This window comes from Lathyrus oleraceus, chromosome 5, assembly GCF_024323335.1.
Source record: "Lathyrus oleraceus cultivar Zhongwan6 chromosome 5, CAAS_Psat_ZW6_1.0, whole genome shotgun sequence".
NCBI classification, from domain to species: Eukaryota; Viridiplantae; Streptophyta; class Magnoliopsida; order Fabales; family Fabaceae; genus Lathyrus; species Lathyrus oleraceus.
The window spans coordinates 180,160,293-180,170,943 of NC_066583.1; the positions used below are offsets into that span (position 1 = coordinate 180,160,293).

Below are 10,651 nucleotides of genomic sequence, written 5' to 3' on the forward strand. Positions count from 1 at the left end.
GTAGTGTTGGGATTTGCAGGAGGATCTCTGAGGGTAATTAAATTTGCTTTTAGCATACCCTGCAGTGCTTGTGCTAAAGTCATATTGATCTTTGTAAACTGCCTTCTTGGCATGTCTTGTCTGTGTTGAAAGTTTTGAGATGGTGGTGCTGCAATCGTAACTGCTCCAACAGTATGGTCACGATTTTTCTTGTTATGACCCCTTTGACCGTACACAGCATTTGATTCATTCTTCCCCTGATAGGACTTTTTGGTGCTTGCAGAGGTAGCCGCCTATATCTTTCCACTTCGAATGCCGCTTTCAACACGTTCACCCGTCAATATAAGTTCAGTGAAACCCGATGAGGAACTTCCCAATAGATGGCTGTAGAATGGGCCAGTCAGTGTACCCATGAACATGTCCACTAATTCTCGATCAGTCATAGGGGGTTTGACTCTGCCAGCCAAGTCTCTCCATTTTTGAGCATATTCTTTGAAGCTTTCTTTAGAGACCATAGTCATATTCTGCAGTTGTAGCCGAGTAGACGCTAATTCAGAATTATACTGGTAGTGCTTGTAGAAAGCTGTCGCTAAATCAGTCCAGGTGCGGATGTTAGAGCTCTCGAGCTGATAATACCACTCTAATTGTGTGCCAGACAGACTCTCTTGGAAGAAATGGATCCATAGCTTCCTATCAGTGGTATACAGCTGGATCTTTCTCACATAAGCTCTCAGATGCATCTGAGGACAAGACACACCATCATACTTAGTGAAAGCGGGGACCTTGAATTTGCGAGGAATGACCACATCAGAGACCAGACCTAAGCTTTCGAAATCCAGACCGGGCGCCTTCTGACGCTCCATAGCTAGCATATGTTCTTCCAACAAATTATACTTATCATCCTTCGGAGAGTACTGTTCATTTTCATAATTTTCATAGTCGTCCTCAGGGTTGAATGGATCAACATTCTCATCTTCCGAATCATTTTCTGTCTCATCTTCTTTATCCTTCGGAATTCTAATCTTGACTCCTGGAGCCTGTCCTTTAAGCCTTCTTCCCGGGTTAATTTAACTCACAGATTACTTGTCTTTCTTCTTCTCAAGCAATAGAGTCTTCAGTTCCTCCTGCCCCTTGGGTAAGTTCAAGATCATCTCCTAGAATTGAGCATTCTGAGCCTGGAGATCCTTGACAGTTTGTTCGAGGGCCATTTTTCTATTTGAGAGGAAGACCGTGAGAACATTGATCCTTTAGAGTACCTGTTATGCAATGTTATGTTATGCTATGCAATGTATGAAATGTTTTCAAGGACTTTTGGAATTTAACTTTGCGTAAACCACCAAAAAGGGGAACTTTTATTAATAATTTCTTTAATCAATGTTCATTACAAGAAAAAATGAAAGCTCAAGTCTCCTAGGGACGACTTGTTTTTGGGCGGAGATATGCATTGAGACTTCGTTCCTCATTAAGCTGGCTGGTGAGCTCTAATACTTTCTTCCTTTCAGCACAGAACTGAGCTTCAAAAGTATCCCTTTCCTCTCTCAATTGGATCCAAGATTTCTTCAATTCTTCAACATTGGTAGGCATATCTGGATAAGGAATGATCTGAGGGGTACCTCCTTCAACTTTTGGTTCAACAATCAGAGGTCCGATTGCAAGATATGGCATGATAAGCTCACGAGCTCTGGCGCGTACCCATCTGAGATAAGGTTCCATAGGAATATAGTTTTTCTGTCCTAAAGTACTTCTTTTCACCATGCCCCAAGCTCGTACAAACCTTTGACGGAGACCTTGAAAATCGTTGTCATAGTAAAACACAGTGCCTTGGATAATTATTTCATGTGGACCATCTCTTCGAGCATAACCAAACTGACGTAGGGCTAAAGCAGGATTATAAGTAATACCTCCTCTTATCCACAGGAGTGGTACGTTAGAGAATTCTCCACAACGGTCAATGATGATAACATTTTCTTTGGGTTGGGGACACCAATGGATGTCTGAATGGGAGAGCGACATTATCCTTTGAGACCATTTCAAATTTTGCTCATTCTTCAAGACTGACTAAGGAAGGTGCAAAATAAACCACCTAGATAATAAAGGTACGCAGCACATGAGAGTCCCTTGCCTTTTCATAGTACGAGTGTGAAGGGAATGCAAAATATCTCCAAGCAAGGTGGGCACAGGGTTATGAGTGAGAAATATTTTAACAGCATTCATGTCTATCAATTGATCCGGATTAGGAAATAGCACCAAACCATAGATTAGCAATGCTAGAACATCTTCGAAAGCGTGGACACTCATAGCTTTTAGGAATTCTTGGGCCTTATTTATCAGAAATTTGGCAAGTAAACCCTTAACTTCACTTCTTGTTACCTAATTAGTTTCAATGTCGGACTTTGTCATGTGTAAAGCCGCGACAACCTCTTCAGACCTCGGAATCTTTTCTAAACCACTGAAAGGTGTTTGATCAAGGATAGGTATCCCAAGCAACCTGGAAAATTCTTCTAATGTGGGTACCAACTGATAATCTGGGAAGGTGAAGCAATGATGTTTAGGATCGAAGAACTGGAATAGAACTCTCATCATATCTTCCTTGAAACCGGTGGTAACAAAATTGAGGAGATAACCATGTTTCTTGATGAACTGAGCATGATCGGGAAGTTCCGACACTAAATCCTTGAGTTGAGGAGAGGTCGCTACAAAATTGATCCGGATGGTCTTCCTGGAAGCCATAGCCCTACAAAACAGAGCAAAGTTAAATCCCTAAGTCCTCGAAATGGTTAGTACAATGCCATGATGTCATGATGTTATGATGTTATGATGTCAAGTAACAAGCACAAACAAGTCACACCATAATCATTCCTAGGTTTTAAGGCTTGCATGAGTTCCATAGGTAAGTACCCTCCCCACTGAAGTTTGGTTGGTTCAACCTGTCCTAGAATAGTAACCGGGTTCTAGAAGGATCTCAAATCATTGACCTTTCCTTAAGTCCACTTCAGTGCAACACCAAGCGGTTGACCAAAATTTCCCTAAAGTCCAATCTCAAAGAGTGTAGTATCGAGTATCAACCAACCCCAGTCGGAACCGAAGTCAGTTATCTCACTACTTTCTAATGGCTAGGATGAGTCAATTAGGGTTCTAAAGGTCTGGTTAATGCTTTGATGACACCATGCAGACGCCAAATTTTTCCTCAAGTAAACATGAGGAACATCAGGACATCCAAAGTGTCACATTAACCGTAGCCATCATTTTAACCATTCCAGTATACGCCAGAAATTCGCGATGATCTCTTGCTACTTACTTAAGGTACACTAGATCCGGGTGTAGGATCTTTCACTCAAGCATAGAATACCCAAACAATCCCTTAAAAGTAAATCATACAAAGAAATAATTCGAAAACATAAGTGATCTTATCTTTAAGGTAACCTCTCTTTTTAAGAATCCCCAGCAGAGTCGCCAGTTCTATGATACGGTGAACTGACTTTGTGTTTTTGCTTTGAAAAGCTATGTTGCGGATAGCAAGAGTCGCCACCGACTTTTCTTTTATCCAATAAGGAAAGGCGGAAAAGAACAGGAAAGACCTTGATTAGATTTTGAGTTCGGGAGGTACATTATACAAAGGGAAGGTGTTAGCACCCTTTGTATCCATGGTTATCCATGGGCTCTTAATTGCTTAACTCACTTATGTTTTCCTTGTTTGAGAAAGTGTTTGAGAAATGTGGTGTGTTTAGAAAATATTTTGAAAGGAGAGTTTAACTTTGTAATGATTCTTGTACTAATGTATATAAAGTGTTTATCTCATTTGATTTTGAAAGATGTTTAGAAAAATATAACTCAGCGATGATTCTGGTGCGAATGTATACCAAGTGGTGATTTTCTAAAAGATGTTTTGAAAAGTGTGAGGTGTGAAAAGTATTTTAAGCTGTGAGCAAGCATTTAAGAGTTATACCTAACCAAGGTCTTTATAGGTATTTCCTATCCTTAGGAGGGTAAAACTGTCCTTACTATTGAGAAGTAAGTAGTCTTATCCTTTGGATGTAAAGGGACATCGTGGGGTCGTCGATTGGTCATTGAAGGCAACATTTGTAAGGATACCTTAGCATTCGAAGGGACGATCATCATTTAATCTTAGACTACAACGAAGGGTCATCGAGGGACAAAGTCATATATTCGAAGGCAACGTTCGAGGGACAAGGTCATATATTCGAAGGCAACGTTCGAGGGACTATGATTTATCTTGTAGGGACATTGACCTTTTGATCGAAGGGATTATGACTTATCTGTTTAGGGATGATGATGATTTAATCGAAAGGGTCTTTCCTAATGGTATCTCCACATTCGCGGGACATGACCGTAATATCGTAAGGCAACAAAGAGAGGGTTACTCTAGAGGTGCAAGTGTGGAAATGATTAGATTCAGATATATTATCTTGAATTAATTTATCTAAGTTCGATTATTTATCTTTCCATGCAATCCTATTAGCATACATCTAGACAGTTATATTCACAGTATGGAAAAATTAAAGTGTGAAAAATAAGACTACGCTATTACATGGCTTCGGGATTGGGGTACATAATTTAAAAGGGGATATAAAATATCTAAATCTTAATTAACGAGTACAAAATTAAAAGGGCATTAAAAATAATACCTAATTAAACTAAAAAAATTAATTAAGTGATATATGAAAAAAAAAATAGGTCCTGGGGGACCGAACCTAGGACCTCTAGGTTGCAGTGAGGGGGGAGCTACCAACGAGCCATGTTGGTCCATTCGTTATTTATTCGCCTTCATTAAAATATATATTAATTCTATATGGATTTTTCCATTTTGACACACCACCATGCATGTTACAACTTTCTCTCTTACGGCAAGCTACTTTATTTTTTCTCATGTTGTTTCTTTCATGTGAATATAACAAACCTGTAACTTCATTGGGGATTTGAGTGCTTTAGGGTTGCTTCTCTTTTCCCTGCCCGTGAATCTTCTTGCTTCTGCCTTGCCTTGTGTATCTTCTTTTGTTATATCTCTCCTCTTTTTCCTTCTTTTTTTCCCCTCTCGCTGCAGCCATATGAAGTATTTATAATAGTGTGGATTAGGGTTTAACCTTGCTAAATATTTGGATCCCTTCCTATACTTTAGGGTTTAACCTTGCTAAATATTTGGATCCCTTCCTATACTTTAGGAGAGTTAGGGTTTAACCTTGCTAAATATTTGAATCCCTTCCTATACTTTAGGAGAATTAGGGTTTAACCTTGCTAAATATTTATTAAATACAAATAATGAATAATTCAAATGACTTTTAACAAATAAAAATTAATTTAAATTTTAGTTACATAATTGAATTAAAATTTAAACTTATTTCTATTTTTACTTTCATCATTTAAAAAAAATCAAAATTATTCTTACTTATATCAACCAAAATTATTTTATAATTTATGTGCTTTTAAAAAAATGTTACTCTTATAAATAAATTTTATTAAGTAAAAAACGTGAATTACTAAATAAATACTATTTATAAATAATGAATAAATGGAACATGAGTCACTAAATTATAAAAAATAGTTATTATAATTTAATGAACTTTAACAAATAAAATTAATTTAAAATTTTAATTATACAATTAAAATTCAAATCTATTTTTATTTATCATTAAATTAAAACTATTTTATTTTTATATATATATAATTTATTTATATCATACAGATAACCAAAATTATTATTATTTTTTATATCTGTATCACATAATAAATAAATTAAAATTTATAATTTATATGAGAATGTATGCTAATGAATGAATGCAAATGTGAAATGAATGTCATGCATGAATCAATTTATCATAAAAATTAACAGACAAATTTTGGGGTATGACACTCCCCAAGCTAAGGGACTCTCCCTTTAATACTAGTCGTATTTAGCTAAGGGACTTGTCCAAGATGAGAGACTCACGCTTTAATAGTGGTCGCCTTCAGTTGAGGTAATCACCTCAAAAAGAAGGAATTTCCCCCTTTTAGTAAATGGAAATCATCCACCCATGTATGGTAGGGGCACGTCCTGAACTAAAAAGGGTTTTAAAAAAACTTTGCCCTTAGCAAAGCCCTCGTGCTTGAGAGACTATATAGTGTTATATTTGTGAGTGTCCTATATTAGGTTGCCCTCGTCCAAGAGCGGTATTAACTAGGCAATGACTGAAGGGCTCATCCTGGATATTGATGACGTGTGTAAAGTCGTTAGCTAATAGAGAGGCAGACTGTCCCGATCAAGAGGGAGCAATTGTCACCACTCAAGGTTACCCAAACCCTAGGCCCAAAAGGCCTTTATAAGTATCTCTCCCCAAGTTGAGAAGGAGGATAGATCATAACTCATACTGATCACACCCCTCACACCCTTATAATAAGCACATCATCTGTCCACACGGCCTCTCAGCTTACATGGGAAATACTCCTAAAATCACCAAAAATGCACCACCGTATAGAGCTTTTCGTTGTCGTGGGCAAGCTCTAACCACCATACAGCGTAATATACCTACTAAGACCTTTGAGTCCCTCTTCCATTCCATGAGGAACACACACACCTGTACTTTTGTACTAGTACAAGTACATTCCTTACCATAAAGAAAATCATCCCTAAAGTGATCAAAGGATTTGGGTAATCAGATTAACAAAAGTAGATTAAAATAGACTTGATAATATTTTCCAAAGTGTTTCAGATTTACAAAATTAGATAAATGAGAAATAATAAGTAGAAAATACAATATGAATAAATATCATTTAAATTGTTTAATTTGAAGATGGGTAGTTTGTAAAACTATTAAGCTTTTGGGAATGTAGATGGAAGGAAAAAATTTCAAATGAGGATTATTTATGACACTCTATCATTGCATGTTTTATGTTGAAGAAACAGATCAAAACAAGTTAAAGAGGAGCAAACATGAGGAATAAAGGTCAAAGAAAGATTCAAAAATGAATAAGTATGAAGAAATAAAGACTTAGTGAAAATCAGGTGGGAAAAGGAGAAAATATGTGCAACTACTGAAATAATCACGCGCAACATAACGCCGCATCGCACGCGTGATAGAAAAGCAAAGTCAGCACCGCACGATGCAAGTTATGATGCAAGCGATGGTACTTTTCTGACGTGTTTATGATCTATTCTGACTGCTTTAAAAGGGGAAGTTTGGAATTTTTTCAAGGGCTCTGCAATTTTACACTGCACGTGACGATTTAGAACACCGGAAGACATATTTTGAGCGCATTTGAAGTCATCGGAGTCAATTATTCAAGGAATCTCTTATGCAAACCTCTTATATGTATTTGGTAGTGTAATTTAAATTATGAGTAGCTAAATCTCTTTAGGTTAGATTTTATTTGATGAACCTATTTTAATATTATTGGGTCATATGTTTGATTTGCTATTGCATGAATAATTTAAATTATAATTTTATTCAATTACACCTTGTTCTTAATTCTTTTTATATGAGATACTCTTTTAATCCGAATTTGGACACATAAGGAATACTGACCATTAGTCTATGTGTTGAACCTAGAACAATTATTGTACTTATGTTGGTTGAATATGGATAAGAGACCTCGAGTAATGGCTTAGGAATTAACGTTTTATTGCATTGCGTAATCTTGCTTACGCTGGTGGACTAGGGATAAAAAAACTCTGAGTATAGATTAGTGGGTTATACACTACAGGATTGTGTATAGCGGTTTTGTTAATTCGTCGTGGAATTATTGTAACGATATCATTCATGTAATACATCGAACATCAAAAGTAAAGAAATAGGGGATTCTATACAAAACCTGACCACTTTCGTATTATTGATAGAACACTTTATTTATTTTCGAAATCCAAATTCGAAAATCCCCCAAATAGTATTTTCTAAACATTGCACATTATTGTCTTGTTAAATAGCAATTCATGTGGATTAGATCTTTTTATTACTGCTACAATATCGATACACTTGTCGAGAAGTAATCAATTATTCATTACACCCCATCTTTTACTCACGTACCCTGGCAAAATTTCCAAAATACCCTTAAAATCCGAATTTTGGAATTTGGACACACACAAAAATACGGAATACAAGTAAAAAAATGTCTAAACTTTGGAACCAAGACGCATCACAACAAACCCAACCTTAAAACCACGACCAAAATCAAAATAAAAGAAATGTTCGTATATTAAACTCCAGCTTCTTAAGGATTTAAAAATTGGGACGCTTTTATTTAAGTACTTGTGCCCCCTCTTTCCCTTGCATTTGGAACAAAATAATATCAATGTTGCAGAAAAAGAACCCTCATCTCTCACATTGTTCCAACTCATCATCCATGGAGTACGATATATATCCAATGACTTTATATAGTCTCACATCCTTACATGATACTATAGTCAAATTAAGATCTTCCTAAACCAACTCATCAAGAGTTACTAGAAAAGGAACAAGCGAAGGCAGACCATGTCATGGAAGTACTACTGATATTTCATTGTATTGTTGATATTATGAGATAGGTCATATTTAGAGGAGATTTTCAAGAAGGTATTCTTGAGATGGTCACTCTAGAGGCAAACATAGCAAAGGCATGTCATGCATTGCAGTATAGGAGGCATAAGAGGAACATGTTGTTAGATATACACAATATTAGGTGTAATTTTATTTGTATTTTGTAACCGATTTGAAAATTTATATGGTTAGTTGTATTTTATGAATGACTGATGTATGATTTCAAAATGAGTTTATGAAGTATTGATCTTAGTAATGTCTCACTTATGTGTCTGGTTTATTTTGTGAATAATGAATGCATTGTCAAATGATATGAATTTTTTCCCTAAGTATTGTCAAGAGGTTCATAACACTGTCCACGGGTGTGTCAAGATTTTGAAATCTCGATCCACTTCATTGTTTTGAAATGTAGCCATAGGCAATCGTAAAATATTGTTTATAGGTGTGTCCAGATTTTAAAATATGAATTTCTCCATATGCTTAACGCGCACAAGCAAAACATACAAACAATATTGTTTTAGGAGTGAGTTTGGAGATTAAAATTCAGACTAATTATTTTACTTGGATGAAGTTGTTTTTTTATGAAGATAATTGTTGTATAATTAATTTGTCCAGATTTTTTTCAAAATCCAAACATTACAAAAGGCATATTTGGATCTAAAATTAATGAGCATACGATGCTTTTCAAATAACTTGAAATTTAGATCTTGTACTAAACCCACAAAGTTATACGCATGAGACTATCTCAATTAAAACATCTTAATTAGTCAAGCTAGACTATTTGACTAGTGAAAGAGTCCGTCTTACTCAAAGAAACACATATGTAAAACATCAGAACCAAGTGATAGTTTTGGAAAATGAACACTTAATTTGCTAAAAAGATTTCTTCTTGATTGTAGAATCATTTGCTAAAAGGATTTCTAGTTGCTGTTAGTTAGTCTACTCCCTCTTTTTTCGTGTCAGAAAAGATAGCACAAAATACTACTAGTATAATTGAACTCCGTTCGATGCGATAAAGGTCATGATATCCCATTAAATAAACCTATGTATAATACTTACCATAGACGATTGCATAACACAACGGATCTGTGGCGCAATGGTAGCGCGTCTGACTCCAGATCAGAAGGTTGCGTGTTCGATTCACGTCAGGTTCAAATTTTAAGTTATATCTTTTCAGATTTTTGTCTCCTACCGCCCACAATTGTTGAACTTCCAATAACTTCTCCTTTGCAAGTGCAAAACTTGTACGTTGTTTAAAAACCTAGGTACATTTTAAGTTGATTAATTAAAGAATCAAAACACTTTAACTTGTTCACTTCAATAACAACACTAAAAATATTCTTGGAGACCTAACTAATTTGAATCATGTTATGACTAAATAATTCGGTTACCTAAACCATAACTCTCCATTTAGAGAGAAATGTTTTCAAAATTTTATTTTTTCAAAATAGTTTAATTTTATTTTTTCAAAATAGTTTATTATATTTATAAAAATTATCTAATTTTATTATTTATATCCATTTCTCTTTTAATATAATTTTTATATAAGTTAGTGCCTAATATAGACTTGAGTGGTATCATTTGTACTTTTTATTTGAAATTTATCGAATTTGTATTAGAGATGTCAATTGAGCTGAGAATGTGCGGAGAATATTTCTCAGACCCCGTCTCTAATGTTTTATCCAGTCCCATCCCCAATTTCCTTTACAGGGAAATATTTTCCCCCATCCCCACAGATTCCAATAGAAAATTAGAGATCAACGAAGATCGAATCATAAAAAAATTTATATACATTTTGATCAAAACTATGACACTAATATTTAGTTTTTTTTCTTTTAAAAAAAAAACTTATATTTTGTATTTTTTTAATAAAAATACATCTTATGTCAATAATAAAAAAATGTAAAAGCACTTGAAGTTATGAAAATACAACCATTAATTTACTAATTGAATATAAATCAGGTTAGTAATTGAAGTATATTGAAGTTGGAAGAGTAATTACCATAAGCACACTACTATAAATAACATATTTTATGTCGGATGCAAAATGGATTTCACTACTATATGTCATGGATTGTTGTGAAATTGTGTTATTGATGTTATGATGTTTTATTTTCACAAGCAAATTGATTCAACGATGAATTTGATGTGAAAGTGAGTATTTTAGG

General features: G+C 35.0%; 1 non-coding gene across 1 annotated transcript; it reads left to right on the forward strand.

Annotated features, from left to right (window-relative positions):
• The first annotated feature begins 9,565 nt into the window (after positions 1-9,565).
• TRNAW-CCA (transfer RNA tryptophan (anticodon CCA)) lies at positions 9,566-9,637 on the forward strand. Its single transcript has one exon. It is a non-coding gene; the product is annotated as a tRNA-Trp (tRNA).
• Positions 9,638-10,651: the final 1,014 nt, after the last annotated feature.